General features: G+C 42.0%; 1 protein-coding gene and 1 long non-coding RNA gene across 2 annotated transcripts in view; one reads left to right on the plus strand and one right to left on the minus strand.

The window, feature by feature from the left end:
• The window catches only part of ppargc1b (peroxisome proliferator-activated receptor gamma, coactivator 1 beta), a gene marked incomplete at its 5' end in the record, with an annotated part of 85,223 nt that overhangs the window by 30,829 nt on the left and 33,018 nt on the right, over nt 1-21,376 (minus strand). The gene's annotated exons all lie outside the window — the stretch shown is intronic.
• Nucleotides 11,747-13,717, plus strand: LOC307256217. Its single transcript, XR_013845054.1, has 3 exons — nt 11,747-12,136; nt 12,497-12,552; nt 13,068-13,717. It is a non-coding gene; the product is annotated as an uncharacterized lncRNA (long non-coding RNA).

Consider the following 21,376-nt stretch of genomic DNA (forward strand, 5'->3'; position numbering starts at 1 on the left):
GTGTGTGTGTGTGTGTGTGTGTGTGTGTGTGTGTGTGTGTGTGTGTGTGTGTGTGTGTGTGTGTGTTAACATGCAGCTCACATCCTTCTCACGTGCGCCTGACTCATCCCCCCTTGCTTGCGCTTGTTGGCTCAGTGCACCCATCTTTTCCTCTCTATCGCCTCTTTCATCTCATCTTCCTCTCCTCCGCTGTTCTCTTCCTTCCATTTCTCTCCTTGACCCCTCTCTTTTTCCCTTCAGCCGTCCTTTCCCTTCCTCCAGCATCCTCTCCTACCTCCATCTTTTTCTCCATTCTTACTTGTCATCTTTCTTTCCTCATCATCTCTTTTCCTCCTCTCAAGAACCCGTCTCCTCTCATTTAATTTTCTCTTCTTTCCTCTCTGTCTATCCATACATCCATCCATCCATCCTCCCCTTATTTTTTTGTATTTGCCCCTTTTCCATTCCATGTTCTTTCTCCCTTTTCTTCCAGCTCTTCTTCTATTCATCCTGTATTGTTTCTCTGCTATGTCCTCTTGTCCTCCCTCCATTCTTCTCTACTCATGCTGCCTTGTCATAATTTCCTGTCATTATTATCCTTCTTTTCCTACTACTTGTTTCTCCCCTGTTCTATCCTATCCCATATTAACTTGCATTTCACCCTTTCTGTATCACTCCTTTATTCCTTCTCCTTCTTCTTCTGCTCTTCTTCTGCTCTTCTTTACTCCTATCTCCTCCATCGTTTTTCCTTTCCTATCACTATGCTCTCTCTCTCTCTCTCTCTCTGTGTGCCCTCCTCATAAACTCAGAGGGCATGCTGATTGATTACTTTGTTTCTACCTCTCTCATTCTCTCTCTCTCTCTCCTCTGCCATCCCTCGCTCTCTTCCCCCTTCACTCCAGTACAGCCGGCGTCAGTAAAAAAAAACATACTTGGGCACGACACGCATGTTGCCAAACATGTTGCACTAGAAAAACTGAAACACTGAACACACAGTGTAAATGTGTTGGAGAATGAACAGCATGTCATGTGATGTCATGTGCTGCTTCACATCCACATACCACAGCAGCGTTCTTCTGCCTTATAAGACGCTCGGGTTGAAATTTGAAAAGAGACTGGCCCGTGTCACAAGCTAACACACACACACACACACACACACACACACACACACACAAACACACACAAACACAAGCATACAACACTATGCAACACACAGTGTTGTATGCTTGTGTGTCCGAGTGTCACGCGTGAACAGCAAACATGTGACGCATGTTTGAACATGGTGCAGCAGAAGGTGGCCAGTGGAATGTGGCTGAGGCGGCGTGCTCCCGACGGCGCGCTGACTCTGAATAAAGATGAGGTCCCAGACAGATACACAACATGGAACACACACACACACACACACACACACACACACACGCCGGGAGGAGGAAGCAGCTGAGCCAGAAAAGACGCATTTTCTGCTACGTGCTCACTTCCTTTTACTATATATTTTTTCTTGGTTCATGATCACTGAACATCCTGTTGTATTCATTGTGTTGTATTGAGTGCAGTGACCTATGGCCTCTCACATGCGGACGGCTGGTGAGCTCGGAAACAGACACACATCGAGAAATCTTAAAGAGTCGGCATGTATCATCTCTGGTCTTTGAAGACTTCAGTGTATTAGAAACAAGTTATGGCTTCGTAATGAGGAGATACAAAGACAAAATCAAAGTAATAAAGATGGAACATGGACTCCTTGTTGAATAAGGGAAATGACATGAATATTCATCATTGGAGCTTTAAGTTAGATTCTTTAATCTTGAATTTATTCAGAATCCGTCTTTCATCTGTATAGCTTAATGGTCTATACTTAGACGGGGAAACAGATTCATAGGTGGGTTTTAAGCAATTGAACGAAGGCCAATTCTTTCATACTCCTGATGATGACAGTTTATTTGTACAGTATATAAAAAACAGATACTTTTGCTTTGCACTTTCGGAGGAATAGTGCCCTCCTGCACTGGGTCAAACACAGTTCATCACCCGATTAGCCCAGACAGGCAGTGAAACAGCCTCCAAGTGAGAGTCTGGAGAAAAGAAGCTCACTCTGGCTCCATGAACATGCCCCTACTGAAGTTGCCTTAAGCAAAATAAAACAAGAGTAATCCTCCAGTATGAATATAAATGAGGATTTATTCTGAAAAGCACCAGAGAAAAACAAATGTGTTATGTTTGTAAAAGAAAAGGTAATAAAGAGATGCAGAAGTGTCCTATTCTTCCCAGTTGAATGTACTAGAACGGCAGTGGCAAAACACAATGGCATCTGAGGAATGAACACATCATTCTCTATGTCTATGTCTAAAACTGTTATTGCTGAAATGAAGAATTAGATGATTAAGCAAATGGGCATGCCATTTAAATGAAATAGACCATTTTGAAAGGGGATACTTCTGGGAGAATTGAAATAAGATTTATTCTAAGTTTAAGGTGTTAGGCAAATATGAATGATACGCTATTCCACGACAGAGATAAAAGAGCTATGCTGAAATAGAGCAGGATAAATGCACTTTTATACTGAAACAAATAGTGTCAGATAGATGTGGAATTCATATTTAAAGTAGAGTATACATAGAGTTAATGCTGGTGTAAATGCACAACTTAATCCCTGGCCTTTGACCTTTTGAAAGCTATCAAACCTGCTGGCTAGTGTGTGTGCCTGTGTGTGAAGGGCATCAGTGTGTGATGATGGGGGCACTCACTGGGGGGAATGGGGTGTAAAAAACAATCAAGTGTGGTGGCTTTCATTTGTGGCTAATCTCTGCCATGGTAACAACAGTCAAAACCTACTGGCCCATTCAGTCATAAAAAAAAAGCCTTCGGGGACAATCAGGCATTAAATAGCACTATTTATAGCGGGGGCCTGCACGTGGGAGAGCTATCTGGACTAAAATGAGCCAGTGGATGTGGAAAAGGCCAGCAGCAGGACTCTGTGTGTTGGTGCTGGACTGGACTGTGTGCATGCTTCAAGTCTATCTTTGATCACACGCAAAAGGCCACACGACACATTCTACCAAGGGGTTATCTCTTGTTTGACTCTTCACCATGGTTGCTGAGGTAAAGCTCCATCATGTCTTCCCATTGGTTTTCTATGAATAGCATATTGGGATTTACACAAGACTGGTTTAGTACATATTACTGGTTGAGTTAAGTAGTTTGGGTGGGGTTGATAAGCCCACTTTTTCTTTGGACTAAAAGCTAAAAATATGAAGTTGCGCACGAAAGACTACATGCCACTTACAGAACATACCAGCTAATTAGCTTAGCAGGTTTAAACAAATGTAAGCCGTCATTTTACGTGCAAATAAAATAAGCCACTTCACATAAACCAACCACTTGCATGCATCTGATAATAGCGTGACACACTTTATTGATCTGCAGAGAAATCAAAGCCCTGGCTGCCGCTCTACGCCAGGCCTTTTGTAATGTTAGGGACAGTCACAAGCTCAGTCATGTGCCCATGAGTCTTTCAGTGTACTGGACTGTCCAAACTTCCCTTTAGAAACACACACACACACACACACACACACACACACACACGCACACACACACACACACACACACACACACACACACACACACACACACACTCTCTCTCTCTCTCTCACGCACACACACACACAACCACCATACAAGGTCAAGCTTGCTTGGCTGTAGATTACAGAAGTGTGAAAGAAAGAAGACTAGAAATCTCCCCCCCATTTTGAGGGATGATTTCTCATCTTAGGTCTTATGCATCCGCTGCTGTGTTACATGAATAATTCCAAGGCTAAGACACTTTGGTATCACTGGTCGCTCAAGATATTTTATACTTGTCAAGAAGACATAGATGTTGGGGCAATCTCTCTTATTGCAGAATCACTGAGCTGAGAATATCCTTTAAGCCAATTCCCATAATGACTTTTTTTCATCCATCACAAGTGACTCTGTTGGGCAAAGAGTTGTATAATGGAGGTTTGAAAACTGACTAAAGATAGAGAATATATATATATATATATATATATATATATATATATATATATATATATATATATATATATATATAAATTATTAATTTTAAAAATGTCCAAAGTGCCAGTTGACTCTCATATCTATAGAAAAACTGCTTTGGAGCTGGTATAGCCCATCAAGAGTAACATTGAACACTATGTTGCTCCTATAGAGTTATAAGCAGTAGTGTAGAGGGGTGAGAGGGGTCTTTTCCAATGATTACAACTACAGCGTAAGTGTTGCACCTCATAAGAATTAAAGTGACATATTTGATATACTCGATCAGGGAGAATTGACTCTTTCCCTATATATCTGAACAGGGCTTTGAACTTTGAAATGTTTCAAACTGTCGACTGAAACACTGCAATACAGAATATGGTGAAGGGATACGTACACGGGAAGGTTAAGTGACAGACCTGGAGCCCATATAGCTGAAAAATGGTGATGATGAGAGGAGCGGGGGATGGAGAGCTGCAATCATCTTCCAGCCTCTTCGCACATAGAATTGACATGGAAGATGTACGGCAGCATGCCAGGTTGGGGAATCCGTTAAGTGTCCCTGTGCATTAACTCACACTTTCTTCTAGGTCACTTTGACTGAGGGCAGTTTTAAAAATGAACACCTCGGAAATCCCAGCATTGTGCCCCATAAATAAGGTAACCCATCAAGTGAACATCGAGTAAGAGGTAATCCAGATGATTGGTCAGCATCAGCACGGCACTTCCCAGGGAAAACCCTATATTCTTTATTCAAGACCTCATGTTATGACCCTGTATAAATGTGTTGTGACCTTCCAAAGGGTCCCTCTGTTCAGGTTGACAACCAGTGCTTCATCATGCCGTGAATCAGTCGCCCGTGACAGGGCGAGTCATTTGTTGACGGGTAATGTGAAGCGAAAGACGCACGATTTTAACTTCTTCCGGCTCAGTTTTTCTTCTGCAGTCAACAGAGAAGGGACATTAATTACTGGGAACAACAAAAAAAAGACACCCCCCTCCGAAATGTAATAAGGGCCACAAAAAGCCAATTGACTGCTTGCTGTTTGATTACTGAAGTACAAAGTCAGACAAGGAAAACCCATAAGGGGGATGGACAAAAGCTGAATTAGGATGCAGAACAATGGGAATCATTATCTCACGTGGTTTAATCTTTATTTACCCGGGGAAGCTTGACTGAGCACAAAACGTTTTTTTTTCATCAGCAGCCTGTTTTACATTCACAGAGTTAACGTGTATACACAGCAGGAGCAGCCCAGTACAAACAGTTCAAGTCCAATGCTGGGGCGTGTTACCTTCCTCTAAACAAGATTCAAACCTGCGAACCCATCGACCCTCACAAGCAATTCTATTCTAAGCTAATATACGTATGTAACTGTTGTGCTATATTACCCATACAGTACATATGAGTGTCTATGTGTTTGCATTGGTTAAAAGCAAGTATGTCATTATGCCTGAAGTGAAAGGCGGAGGACAAGGTTGGCCAAAAAGAGTGACAGAGAGGTTATCTCCGCTCCCTGTGGAGTTTTCATTTCCTTGTTCGGAATGGGAGATGAACGTGGGAAGAGAAATGGACCCATTACCAAGAATGCAAATTTGCAGTCTGATTCTTCGATAAGTGCACTGGCTCATTTAAATACAGCTCAGACAGATATCGGCGTGTGCATGTGTGTGTGTGTGTGTCTATATTTAGGTCCTATACTGTCTCATGACCAGATTCTTTCACAGGCTGCTGGTGACTTGAGGTGCCGCTGCCAGACACAGATGACCCTTCACAAACACGCATGCATGCGCACACACACACACACACACACACACACCACATTACTTAAAACTTTACGATCCATGCAAATTGGGTATTATTGTGGAATCAATCAATTATAATCAGACCAGCCCTGGTGGCAAGTGTGTGTGTGTGTGTGTGTGTGTGTATGTGTGCCCTTGACCTCATGCTGTGTTGCTACCACATGACAGATAGTGATTTATGAGAAAGTGAATCCCTGTCACTCACTCACGCACACACACACACACACACACACACACACACACACACACACACACTCACACACTAAATTGGTGGCTTGCATTCTTTATTTCATTCTTCAGGGCAAATGTGAAAGAGAATTCTAAGGGAGAGAACTGTCACATTTGTTAAGGCTTTAAAAGGAACATTCTGAAATAATTCTCTATAGTTAATGTCGCAAATTCCCTCAAACTCAGTGAACGACCAGCAGCAGTCAGGCGGGCGGCCAATCAGTAAGTCACGAGGTCAAAGTTGATACGTGTGTTTATCTGTAAATGCGCTGTGATGAGCACAAATGAGGCCAATTGAGAAGGAAGTGAAACGCATGCCGGTATGTGCGTGTGCGCGTCTGTGCACGTGTGTTTGATTTATGTCCTCAAACAGCGGGGGTGGCATCGATCACCTTACCCTGCTGAGGTATCCTTGAGCAAAAACACCAGTCTGCGCTTTCAACAGCAGTTTGATGAATGTCCTTATGAACATTCTTGAGATTAGAAAGATTACAGTCTGATCTTCCTTACATGCATTCTCTGCTCGTTTCTGCATTCTATTGGTAACAAGGTACTCAGGGCAGGGGGCCCGTTGGCGTGGTTGTTGGTTCAGCTGTTAACTGGAAAAAAATGGTAAATTGATGCACAGAGATGCATACGAGTGACCAATATTCTGCCAGGTAGCACTGTGGAAAGCATGATCCATTACCGTCTGTCTATTCACAAACATGGAAAACTCTCATCTGGCAAGATCAGGTTAAGATATTAAAACGTTCTGTTGTCAGTTCTGGGAACTCTAAATCAGGAGGCACCACACAAACAGCTGTCATCTCACTGGTTCAGCATCATTTGCATTTAAAAGTGAGTCATGTTAACCTTGAAGTATATTGAACAGTGCAAAACACCCCAGGTAGTGCTGCTGTGAGGTTACACACATCTACCATCTCTCCATAGGAAAGCCACCAGCTGTATTCTGTAGGCATTCTGTCTGATTCTGTACATTTCCTCTTGTCACTCCTCCACTGTTACTTTATAGGGCCTTACTGCTCCTTCATGTACATTATAACTGCAAACATTGTTAATCCAGGTGCTGCATTACTGATCTGAATCTGAGCATTATTGCTTTCTTGCAATGATTGAGACAGAACAGTAGAGATGAACTGATAGAAGAAACAGATTGATCCTGAAGAGTAAGATGTGGAGAGGGGCACTAATCTCTTGCATATTGACTTAGTGACAAACGCACACATGTCAACACAGTGTTTCCTTTGTTCCTTCCTCTCTATAAAACACACACACACACATCATCATCATCAAAGGCTCTCTAACTCTCTGTCCCAGACACAGTCATGTTTCAAATGAACACTACCCTTCGGTCAATACAACAGGTGTTACAGATGTCGCTCTAGTCTCAACTCAAAGATGCTCAAGAGTTCAATCAAATGCTCATCCTCTCCCCTTTTTTTTCAGAAAACCTTGATTTGTAAGACAGAAAAAGCTTTGCTTTTGATTCGTCATGCAAATGAGTTTGAACTTTAAATGTGTTACTCGTAGCCTCTCTCATTAAACCAAAGTGACTCAGCAAAATTAGCATGTACTTGTGTCTTTATCATTTGTGCTATCATTGTGCTGGATTTCATGTTACATTAAAATCACACATGGTAATCAGCCCCCTTCCACCTATGTGCCGTTTGTTTTTTGTCAGTGCTTCAATCTTTACCTTCTATTTTTACCCTTGGACACCCAGAAGGCCTTCCAGCAGACGGGAGGATATGGCACTAATGCACTAATAACTTTCTTAATGACCCTTATGTACATTTCTTAAAGACTCCCGGAAGAATAAGCCACCACTGCCCGCCATTGAACGGCAAAACTTGATACTGCTAACATGTTTGTTGCATCATTGACAAGCATGATGAAAAGCACCCAAATTGCATACACATCAATTGCATTCAATTTAAACAAAAATCACGCCTGATCTCTGGCCCCTCTGTCACTCAAGGTTTTTTAGTTGGGTTCACCATGGGCAAAGGTATCCGTCCACAGCTCTCCCTTCCTGCTGGGAGATCTGTTACAATGATCTCACCTCCAGCCAACCTCTGTCATGCTGCAACCTAATCTCTCTCTCTCTCTCTCTCTCTCTCTCTCTCTCTCTCTCTCTCTCTCTCTCTCTCTCTCTCTCTCTCTCTCTCCTTCCTCCACTACCACTATCTCTCAGCTTGCAATAAATGCAGCAGAGGCACACAGAAGGCTAAATCTGGACGCGGCAGCCCAGGTGAATCCCTTGCCTTGTCCCCTGCGTGTATAAGAGGCTAATGACGAAGGGGATGGAAATACACCAAGAATTAAGCCAAACAGCCTAGAAAAGTATGCCCATGCTCCAACGGGCTGATTAAAGTGCTTATTGCTTTGCTGCATATGGTTGAGATGTGTTTTGTTTACTTTCTATATCTCTTGCTCTGTGTGCTAAATGCAGCCGGGACATGCCTACCTCAGCTGCATCTACGTATCTACCTATCCATCCATCAGTTAGACAGTACATAAGGTGGCAGTAAATGTGATGCCAGCATTCTGTGAGCAGGAGGCAGGAGCAGAGCCACGCCTCCCCCCCCCCGCCCCCCTTCTCTCCTAGTCTCTAAGCACCCCTGCTTAATTGTTGTCAGATTAGCAGTCAAGGCTATATCTGACCGTTCCGATGGCCGACGGATTAAGCCACAAGCCAAACAAGAGCGGGTGAAGGGCAGCACAGCACAGCAGCAGCTCAGTGCAATGCAAGACTATAGGGATGTGAGAGGGGCTTACATGTGGGGGCGTTGAGATGGGATGCACGAATGCTGAGAGATGGACAAAGCACAGTCATTCTGTAAGAGTTCAGTAACCTCATAGACTACTGCACAAAACAATCCACGGCAGAATCACATATTATGCATCGCCTTTGTGTACCGGCAAACTTGCCAAACGCAGATTGTTGCAACATAAATTGTTGTTCTTGATTGTTTCCTCCATCTGTACCCTTGAATGGCTGTAAGCTTGTCGGAGTTGCAGCACACTAAGCTCCAGTGCATTTAATTCTCTCAGGTGTATGTATTCTTTTCAGGAGGCTAACGCGGGAAAAAGCCAATGTTGAAACATTGGTGGAACGATTAAAATCACGTTTGCGTAGTGTGTGATAGTGCTCTATTTAAATATGTCTTTAGTTGTCTACCATGTGTGACTGTGTTACTATTGGATATGTGGTGAAATCATATTGGGGATGCATTGCAATGCTGGTCAAAATGTTCATATCATATGAAAAGAAATTGAGATCAGTAACAGCAATCAAAAAAGCATGATAAAACCCTCACGTAACACTAGTATCATACTAGTCCTGGGCTCAAACCAGGGTTGACAACAGCCTCGAAGTCATAGCTGTGAACCTCACCAGCCCGGTTATTTTGTGGCTCAGGATGATGCCGGAGGGATGAAGACAAGAGGGAACGGTGGGCTAAAAGGAGTAGATAGCTGCCGCCTTGAATCTGCAGGTAGCGGTCTGGAGGGGTAATGGGATCGGAGGGGGAAAGCCGATTCACAGCTCAGAAATAAGAGTGGTGGTGGCAGCTGAGGTGGTGCTGCCGAGGCCCTATATCAGCCAGGTTCATTCAGCGTGACACTTCAGTGTGGGGACAGAATGGAAAGAGAATCCAAGGCAAACATTGGAGTTTTGATTGGAAAAATGGAAATATTGTGTGTTGGATGTTGAAGAAGGCGACAGATAGATAGAACAGGGGGAAGATTACTTTAAGTCCCCCGACCTCAAAACCCCCTCCCCTCAAAAGGCTTTTTGTGTTTTGCCAGGATGTCTTTGTAAATAAGAATTTGTTCTTAATGACCTGCCTGGTCAAATAAAGGGAAAGTAAAATTAAAAATTAAATCATGGACTGGACCAGAAATTACAAAAATGGATTTGCACAAAAGAAACCACTACTCCAGATCCAACTGCTTAAAATTGTTTACATGTCATATTCTCTGTGTCAACCAATCAGGGCATGAGCTTCAATAATACGATAATCACAATTTAGAGAAGTCATTTAAGAGAATATGTTCAGATGTTTAACTTAAAGTCAGGCTTCTGTATCAAGGAGGTCGATTCTTTGTCGTCACATGAGCAATCTCTTGAAGCACTGGTAACCACTTTTCATATTCCCTGTGGGAGACCACTGTTGATTAAATTGCCAGTGAACAGGCTTTAACCCACAGTGTCTAGGATGTTTCAGTCTCAGGTGTCCAGCCGTCTTCCTGACTCGGCCTTAAGGCTGCAATCCATCTATCAATCAATTACAGTCCTCTGTGTGGACATCTTAATCTCAATGTACAATGTATGTAGAAACTTACTTTCACCCTGCGTCTGTCCTGTATTACGTTGAATCTGTATTGCATGTTGAACAGCGGAAACTAATGTGCACGGTATAACAAACTTTTTCAAATGCTATAGGGGGAAGAATGACCAGATTTATTCCATCAAACTTTTCCTTTGTCACACTGTCTCGAAGTATAGCAGCATTAGTTGATGGTCGGACATTTCAACAACCACCATTTTTCTATGTTCAGATTTCCGATGTTCAGATGTACATTTGCATAGACACATCCTGTTCTACTGTAGGACTATATTAAAATTTAGGGTAAGTTTTTCATATTCACTTTTGCCAAGATCTAGATGAGAAGATCAATACCACTCTCATATATGACAGTTCAAAGCTAGAGCCAGCAGCCAGTTCATATTAAAAACCTGGGGATACATCTAGGGTAACCTTGCAGTGAAGGCACAACCCCTTAGAGTGACAAACTATTCATTGTTCCTCAGATTGCCTTGTAACCCCGTGGTTGGGTCCGGATCACATCTTTAAAACAATGATCTACAGTTCTACTTACCATTCCTTGTGCTAAACTAGAGTCGTCAAACACTCTACTCATTCTGACTGGCCAGTTAGTTCTCAACTTTAAACAAATCAGATAAGTGGCCAGTGAATCTTACTGAAGCTTAAGGGAAACTTGATTTTTTTTCAGGTTGCAGAGCCCAAGGCTGCAGTCTTTCCTCTGCTGCATCCATCACTGTGAGATCAGTTTATCTGATGGCATTCTCAATGGCTTCGTTAGCAATTAGCAACGTACGCTGATAGCTAACCAGCAGATGGGATTGACCAGCTGTCCAAAACTACAGTCTCAAGTGAAGCTTTTTTCTTTTTTAACATGTCATCAATCATTTCATGTGATCATCCCTCTATCTTCTTATCCTCCTTCTACCTGCTCCCTCTCTCTTCTTCACTCATTATTCCTATCTGGCTATACTGTAAATCTCTCCCTCTTCCACTTCCTTCTTTCCAACTCTAACTTATTCGTCATTTTTAATTCCCACAGCACAGACCATCATGTGGCCTATAATGCTCCCATATTCTTTTGTCATTGATGCATGCGGGTCCCACATTGATTAAACAGCATGCGTGCTATACTTTCTGCACACGAGGCAGGAAGGTCGAACCTCCTCTATCACTCTGGCTAAGGAACTCATTAGAAGGCATCCCAATATGAATACCCCGTCAAGCCGTGCAACGTCTTGCTTCTAATTTTCCTCCTCCTTCCATCTTTCTTCTGTTCTTCCTATTCACCTTATTTTGGAACGCCCCGTTTTCCACTTCCGATTCTAGCGAGTTTATCATGCGACTTCCGGTTCAGCGCTGCAGAGCCGCGAAAGAATGTAAACAGCGGCAAACAATGAAGCACAATTGAATCGTAGGGAAGAAATATTTGTTTACAGAAAGGTTCTAAACGTAAAAGTAGTACGTTTAGTAAGTTAAGTACTAAGCCATTTGTAATGTAGTAGTTTGTTTTCGATAAACTAGCTTACATCGCTAACATCTACACACACCGTGGTCGCATCCTCTTATTACGATGCGGCAGTCAGACGCCCGCAACGAGGATGACATGAGAAAGTGGCTAGATTACTATGGTCATATTTAGCTGTCCCTTGGAGAAGATGGAGCCATGGTGAAAAATGTCAAGAGCACTGAGTCAGTACCTTCAGAGGGGTAAAGCGGGCTGTACTAGGCTACTCCAAGTAAAGCAGCTTCAATTGAGGAAGGTAAGACAATATGATGTTTTTTTGTTTTAAACCTACAATGATTGTCAATCATACAAGGGCATATTTCTCTATTCTAAAGTGTAATCTCAAATTATATCATCTGATAATCTTTCCCAATATACAATTATGTGATTAAATTAAGTTCAAATGATCAGTTGTCTATGTTTTGTCTAACCAGAAAATAGAAATAACATGAAAAATATCGACTCATGTGAAGTAGCATGATAAATGTTTGCAGCTACTTTAGTTAAAATAGCCTCTGACAACACTACAACTTTGCGATTACTTATACAATCAATACCATTTCTATTTAAACCTAATCAAATTTAACTTGCTAACATGCTTTTTCGTGTATCACAGCACAACGAGAATGAGAATCGGCAGAGGAAGAAAGTATGTACATAAATGGATTTGAGGTAAGTGTGTAAATCTTCTCTACATAAAAACAAAATATATCCCATTTGAAATGACTCCATACACAAAGACATTATGGCATTGGCAATACACCATGTTTAGTAGTTGCTCGCTCCGTTTAAGTGGAACACTGTGCAAGCAACTATTAAATGAGATGTACTGCCATCTCTGTGCATGGAGTCGTGTTTTACATTTACACAGTTTAATGCAACTCTTTTCCACAAAATTATTTGGAATGAAATAAGATTGACTAAATCTTACATAATCAACACATTTTAATATCAGTTCTGAGACTTATTCAGGATAATCTGTGATATTCAGTCTATTTCTATGTCACAGAAAGTACAAGTCTAATAATAACACTTTGATTCAAAGTAAGTTGTTTATTATAATATTCAGATGTCTGCCATCATTAATCAGAAATATTTAGAACTGCTGTAGGCCTACATGTATATTGATTCAACCACTCGATTGCTGCTTGACAAAAATATATTTTTTCTTTCTTCTTTTTGCACAGTGGTCAGCAGAGGAGCCATGGCTGTCGGGAAGCCCTGATGGAGTGATGAACACTGAGTACTGTTCCAAGTGTCCAGCCTTGGAGAAATCCTCTGACGTCTCAGGAAGACCACTTCAGTAATAAGATCTCAGATGTGAACATGGGGGGCATTAAAATCACAATCACATGGGCCGCATGACTATTACATGAAGTGGTGGACAGTAAATAAGTTAAATTATTGAGTTCCAACTTTTTGAATGTCTGTACTATACTTGAGTATCTGCTTTTTTGGAAACTTATGACTTTCACTTCACTATTTTTCTAAGACATAAATTTTACTTTTGAGACCACTACATTTCTAAGAGGCTAACAAAGTAAAACTTACTTTCAGTCTAAGAAAAGCTTTGAACTCAGCTGTGGATTGAGAGACAGCGAGATCCTCCCATGAGGCAGTTCTCCCTTTACTCACTGCCAATAAGGGCAGGGACACATTTCCCGGGAAAACCCACTGGTCCGTGTTTGTTGTTACGACAGTCACTCTTCTTTCAGGTGATTGTGCAAAATGTTGTATATTAAAATGTGTAAAGAAGTTGCTGTGTGGATTTTAGATTTTTTTTTAATTGCAATTGGCCAGACGCTCTGTCCCTCACGTAAGGACACCAATTACAGTTCAGCGGGTACTGTAATCGGTTGCCTTACGTGAGGAACAGAGTGTCTGGGCTCAGCTGGTTTTCACAAATTATAAGGAGAGTGTTATCAATACTTAGAAAAACAATTAAACTGAAAGAAGCAGAGCAGTGGAGTCTTAAAATGACGGGAGGAGAGTTTACCAACAAGACATATTTTCAATTTCCAGTTGGTGTAACCCCATCCCAGCAGCAATATTGCTGGGTGTAGCTAATGATGCAAATTTCTGTACAGAAATTGTGCCAAGTCTAAAGGCTTTCTATTTTAAATATATGCTGCCTCGTATTGCAAATGAAATTCAGGCAGGCAGGTTGTCGCTATATGAAATACAAGCAGCTTTGTAAAAACTAGATCTAAACCAGCTGTTCATTTCTCCCATCTCGCCCTAATGTTAAACATTCTGTTAATGTAGTTAAAATGTATTTCAAAGAAGAAAAAGTTTCCGGTAGTATGTTAACAATTGTTTGTTTTCACAAAAGCTGCTTCCAAAATTGCTTAATTAATATAATACATTTGAGGAATTAAAACAAAATATTTCTTTGTTGAATGCTGTTGAAATAAGTATGTGTTTTTAATAAACTTTGTGACACTTTACTGTACATTTTGCATGTCTTTTGTAATAAGTACAAATTTAAAATGTTACTGTACATTTTGCATATGTCTTGTAATAAGTAAACCAATTGACATTTAACTGTACATTTCTTGGGGGAGACATGAACTGTAACTATGGTCACAAAGGGTCCAGTCCTCCTCCCACTGGGTCACAGCATCTCAGTGAGTTTGGCACATCCACATCCATGGCTCGGTGCTGGGTGTTGCATTGTCACCTAGTAAAATAGAAAATTGTATTTCATTAATGCAGCCTACAAACAAAATAATAATTTCCCCACTGTAAACAACTCTTAGATAACATGTGCATTTACTATTTCCATAATCCACAATGATTGCAAATATCTGATCTGTAGGCTACTCAGCCTGATTGTGGTCATCATAGGCCTATTCGGCCCAATCTACATTAGTAGGTAGCCTATATTATTATCTGGTTTAACTGTTAAATAAGTAAAATATGTATGTTTACATAGAATTGAATGCAGAATTAATTAGGTAACACACGTTACATGATACATAATTTTCGTTCCGCCATAGTTTTTGTTGTTAGGCTACAAATTGTTCACAAACTTTTTAATCAAACCAGTAAACAGAGGAGGCTGTTGATAGTTTGACATACCTGGATAGCACCCAGAGTGGTTTCTTCAACGTAGCTTCATAGCCAAGTCACTTCTCCGGGTAGGGATGCTATTCAGTTGGTTTATTTATACATAAAGTGGACGGAACAAACAACGGGGCTCCGCAGGTATGCTATACTAAGATCAAGCTAACCGGAAGTTCGATGACAGGATCAACAACAATGGCGTCTTCCATGGTTACGTTCCAAAATAAGGTGAATAGGCATGACTCTCATTATTCCCTGCAAATGACTCTTGACTTAAACATCTAGGTTTACGTATTTCCCATTCAAAACACTAGATCCTTTGTTTTGTTGTTGGCATAGAAATACTCAGATTCTATAGGAGATATTGGTTAATTGGTAATTATGCATTCTGTAAATGATGTCTCTACAATAATCCATATCTATCAAAACCCTCCTCCCCACCTTCCTTATTTACCGTCCATCCCTCCATTCCCACTCTCAGCTGATCTATATCTACCTGTAGATCTATATTCTCAGGAAGGCAGGGTTCTAAAGTTCTTAACCGGATTGGAGAGAAAATCAGATTGACCATTATCACAGGGGTCGGATCAAGGGAACGCAGTGGGGTTAATGATGGTAATGATGGTAATGTTGGTGTGTGTGTGTGTGTGTGTGTGTGTGTGTGTGTGTGTGGAAGCAGATTCTCATTTTGTAGCAATGGATGTAGCGTATGTATGACCTAATGTGTGCTTTCCCTGTGTCTACACACACACACACACACACACACACACACACACACACACACACACACACACTAGACACACTGTTACTTGAACCTGCAGGCTTTTCACATCAGCCCAAACTCATTTAGAAACTTCAAATCCATGGGTTCACCTGACCTTAATTCAGCAGCAACAGGTCGGCCAAACAGATTACCGATGGTCTAATCACATTTAATTAGCCAGACCCTTCTGTATTGTCAAATCCTATTGTGTTTAACTTCATAAAAGGTACTCATTGCCATTTTTTTTGTTTTAATTATTTCAAACGCAATTCGATAAGCAAGAAATAATTGTCACAGCATTATTACATTTTGCAATATACTGCAGTTGTATTTTGATGGTTCAATTTAAATTCAGTTAAAACTTTTTAAAACAATGTTATATATTTTAACGTTTCCATAAACATTCAGACTAGGCTCTGGGCCAAACATGGTCTACTTTGAAATCTCATCTCTTATCTTCCCCCCCCCCCCCCCCCCCGCGCCCGCTGACCCTGGATCAGTCTGCTGTCTGATGCTCTTGTATCGCCCTTCCCAACGACGCCGTCTGCAAAATAAAAGGGCGATGCTGCAGCCAGCGACACAAGCACACTCTGCTAATTCTGACTGAAGGACAGCTGAGGCTTCATAACGCAAAGAGAGACAGAGAGCCAGGGGGGGAGGGGGGGAGCCGGCACACAGCAAGGACGCTGTGGGGGGGAAAATAGGATCCTGCGACTCCGTGATATGATATCACTGAGTCACCAGTGGCAGCGTGGGCCTTAATCAATTATCAAGAGTCAAATAATATCAGTTGCACCGAGCCGTCTCTGTAAGATAATGCCTCCATGTGGGGGAACGAACTGAATGTACACAAACTCCCATGAGGAGGAGCCTTTTTTGTTGCTGGACAAAATCCTAGGAAAAGAGGGCAAATCATGACAGGTGTGTTCACTCGCATCTCTCCGTTGTCAGGAAAACAATAGCATGAAGTGACAGATGCAGTTAGCAGCACATTATTCGGCTCATCAAGTATGTGGGATCATTTAAAAAAAAGAGGAGCTCCTTCTGTTTCAGTCTCAACTTCTCAATCAATCGATTAATCAATTATTGAACCAATCGCCGTTAAAAATCAGTCAACAAATCGGTTCCTGACAAGGTCAGTATATAGAAGAGACGGACGACACAAAGTGAGTCAAAACTCAGAAACATTGATTGACTGTGTGTCCCTCTCTCTCTCTGTGTCGGTCTGCTAACACAGCCCCTCAACAGAAGCATACACCTGATGAAAAACCTTAGTGCTCACAGCTAATTGCATGCCTAATCGCATCCTGTTTGCACTTCTACAAAAACATAAACAACCCTGTGTGTGTGTGTGTGTGTGTGTGTGTCTGCATAAAACAAATAGCAGTTGATTGTGATTTTTTCGTCGGTTGCAGCCTTCAAATTATAGTGCAGAGCTGCATTGTGAAGATTGGTCAATGGGTACACGAACTCCTCATTACTGAGTGGTAATGTGATGCTTAGCTTGCACACACACACACACACACACACACACACACACACACACACTCAGATAAACACACACAAACGCATTAATACAACACGCACTCAAAGTTAAAAATACCAAATTCATGTCTGAGTAGTTAAAGGAAGCTAATGATACAAACAGGCTAAGTATATATAAACATTTATGAACATGACACTTGACAAATAAATATACATGTTTGTCTCTTAGGAAGCACACATGCACACGTTCCACAATCTAAAATACATACTTTATGCGCACAAAAATAGCAGAGGAATATACACACATACACGTGATAACGCTGGGGTCCCCCAAGCACATCACCAGCCAGCATGTCATGAAAGCACACATTTACACTAACACACACACACACACACACACTCTCACTATCAGTGATCCAAAGAGCACAATACGTCCACTAAATCCTATAGTCTCAATGTAACAGCGCCGTGTTTCCCTACAGCAGGGTGGGTCTAGCTAGCTGTAACTAATAGAAAAAGCTTATCACATCTCAGCAACACACACACACACACGGTCACACACCAGTTGGCTTCTCAAGGTCGTTGTGAGATTTCTTGGAAATGTGTAGATAAGCACAGCCCAGCATGTGAACAGTGGGGCTGGGAGGGTTGAGAAGGAAAATAAATATATGGACAGAGGAGAAACAGCGGTTAAGGGAGCTAGCACCACGTAGCATTCTCTTATCAGCTGATCAAACCCAAATTAATTACACCTCTGTGCACCGTAAACAAGAGAGGCCGGCGAAGATGATTGGAAGCTCATAAATCACACTGATCTCATTCTTTTGGACATTAGCGTTTCCACTCAACCCTATCTCTTTTCCTCAGTTCCCTTTCCTGGAAAGAAACACATTATAAAGAAATATTTATTGACTGACCGTTCACTCTTGAAACCTTTGAAAACTATTGTCGATGTCATTGTAACTGCCTGTCTATCATTTTTTGAGATCAATTTAATATTTGTCATCATCTATGCCAAATATGAACTAGTCTCCACTCAAAAGTGTTGATTTGTTCTCTATCACATCTTCTATCTGAAAATGCTCCGGTTGAGACAACATTAGCATAGTGTCAACGTGTGAAAGACATCCATCCATATTTCCTGTTTATTGGCTGAATCAATCAACCAAACAAAAAACAAATAATGAACTGCAGTCGACATTGTGTCATACAGACAGGTGGAATAAAACCCATCCACTGCTGGTTAGCCCATCTAGCAGCTGGCACACACACACGCACACAAACACACACACACAAACACACACACACACACACACACACACACACACACACACACACACTCCACACACTCCACAGGGGCTGTCAAGTTAGTCAGCACTTTGGTATCCTTTACACCGGGACAATGACAGAAGGTGTCTAAAGTTACAGCAGCTTGGATAACACACACCTGTTCCTGAACACACATTCACACAATCACACACAGATACACACACACACACACACACACACAGTATAGCACAGTGCCCCAAGGAGAAAGATTGAATGAGTCGTTTCAACCCTGCATTTGTCTCGACCTCACATCGATGTGTGTCCACCTAAAGCTGTGTGTGTGTGTGTGTGTGTGTGTGTGTGTGTGTGTGCGCGTGAAAGTGAGAGAGGGGGAGAGGGAGAGAGGGGGAGAGGGGAGAGAGAGAGAGAGAGAGAGAGTGCGAACGTGATCCAGGTACTGTATCCAGGCAGACTAAGCACTTATATATATCACAGTGACAAAACTAAATGGCCTGGCCACACACTCTCTCACACACACACACACACACACACACACACACACACACACACACACAGAATAGGTGATTTATGGTCTTTTGGTATAGCAGTCGTTCTATTAGTGTGAACAGTGACGAGTATCATTACTTCAGACACAGATGAGGGAAGGACGGAAGACTGAGATAAAGCAGTGAAGAAAAGGGACTCATAAAGGACAGAAAAAAATGAAAGAAAGAAGGACAAGCAATAAGAAAGAAGATACTAAAACACAAGAAAGAGGAATTAAATGTAGCGGGAAGAGATGGAAAGAAATAGGGGAAAAGGAGACAGAAAAAAAAACCTTAACAGAAAAAAGAGTTAGAAACACTGATGTTAAGGGGAAAAGGGAAATACAGAGGAGATAGAATGAAAGGATATGGAGGAGAAGAGGGAGGGAAGAGGAGAAGCAGGTAAGAGGTAACGGACCAGGCCTCGGTCATCTGATCTAATGGCTCATATAGCAGATGCATCGCGACTGTGTGTGTATGTGTGTGTCCTGTCTTGTCTCATTCTCATGCAACGTGTGGTGCATCTGCACACTCACCCTCTCCGTCTCTCGCTCTATCTCTCTCTCTCTCTCTCTCTTCCCTGTCACTACTTTCCTCCTCTCTATACCTCTTCCCTTCCATCCCTTCTTCTTTCTCGTTAATGCTTTCTCTTAGTGGGGTGGAAAATCTTGTCTTTCTTTCATTTCATTTTTTTCTCCTCCACTTTGTGACCATGCTCTTTAACCCAGAGAGGTGAAGCCGAGCATCACTACAGGCACAGCCGCTCCTCTCTCCTACCCTCCTCCCTCCTCCATCACTCCATCCACCCGTCACGACTCTCAAATGGTGCAAGGAGAATGAATGACATGGGAGTAAAACACTGAGTCAGACAGCGGCAGAGGTGGAGAAAAGGATGGACGGCAAAATGAAGGACGAGTAGAAAAGTTAGCAAAGAAAAATAACTAAATAAACCAAGAGAAAAAGAAACTGGACTGTCTTTTACCCCACTAACGCAACTAAGCTCCAGACTGCTTTATACTGTGTCAAAACGATAGCTCTGACCAACAAAAATACTCACAAAGGTATTGCCCTGTGTTACTGCTCATGGTGTGTTATAATGCTTGAAAACAATTAAAAAGAAAATAGCGATTTGTCTGGTCTTTCTCTGATCTTCATGGGGAGGGGCCCGTCCTCTCTGTTAGTGAAGGCAGCCCTGATTGCTTCTTGTAGGCTTGTGATATATGGCTGGTCTAGACGACCACACTCATCTTGGGACAGCTGTTTCTCACAGTCGGTGTGTGTGTGTGTGTGTGTGTGTGTATGTGTGTGTGTGTGTGTGTGTGTGTGTGTGTGTGTGTGTGTGTGTGTGTTTGGGTGTGGGGTGTGGCGGACTTTATATAGACCTATGCATATCAGCTTGTTTTTTTTCATTAGTGTTCCGCTGGAAGTGTAACTGTTTTTTGCTCCATAGGACATCAGCACTAATTGCTGCTAATCCTAACCATGCCACACAGCCAGTCTATGTTAAGAAAAACATTGTACGGGGCGCCTTTAGCTCAGTAGGTAGTTCTCTGCATGTCAATTCCCTCTCTGCCCCATTTCATGTCTCTTCATACTGTCAAATAAAGCATGAAAAATCAGAAGCTGCCTTCCACTATAAGGGACGAATGTTAGGTCAGGCTAGTTTCCGGTGCCTTCCAGGGGTTTCATAATGTCTTTCATTACAGTCATTCAGTTGTGTTTCATGTCCAAGCTTGAACGCATGGTTTTTCCTTCATTTTAGAGAGAGCGTTTTGACATAAATATGCAATGAGTAGCAAGGTAGGGAGTAGAGAAAGGGGCTCTCAAATTGTCGCTGCAGGAGATGTTTCCTTATGTGACGTAACAATCAGAAAGACCTCAAACAGAAACTTAACTCACAGCCCTGATAGTCCTGAAACAGGTTGACTGCGAATACAACAAGACCAGTGAGTTAGTTTGCAGGACTGGCAAATAAATTATTTTTAGTTAGAGCCACTATTTGCCTGAGGTCCCCATCAAAGATGCACGCTTTTTCCAGGAAATTCTATCGACCCCCTTTTCACGGGATTTGGCAGGCCTTTGAACTCTCTAGCGGAGGGTTCATGGCACATGGTTGAAAAGTGAGTGTGTGGTTAATGAGAGAAAGAGAGAGAGATAGAGGGAGAGGTTAGACGAGATGGAGAAAGACAGAGAGAATATGTCTGTATGTCTCTGCGCTAAATATAGGGTCCAGCTATCCGACATGTATTCATTTCAAAACATCAATACCAGGGCGGAAGGAGAAGGATAGACAAAAAGGAGAGAGAGCGAGAGAGAGAGAGAGAGAGAGAGAGAGAGAGAGAGAAAGAGAGTGGGGAGGTAAGAGAGG

Source organism: Ammodytes marinus, assembly GCF_949987685.1.
Source record: "Ammodytes marinus genome assembly, chromosome: 10".
Taxonomy (NCBI): domain Eukaryota; kingdom Metazoa; phylum Chordata; class Actinopteri; order Uranoscopiformes; family Ammodytidae; genus Ammodytes; species Ammodytes marinus.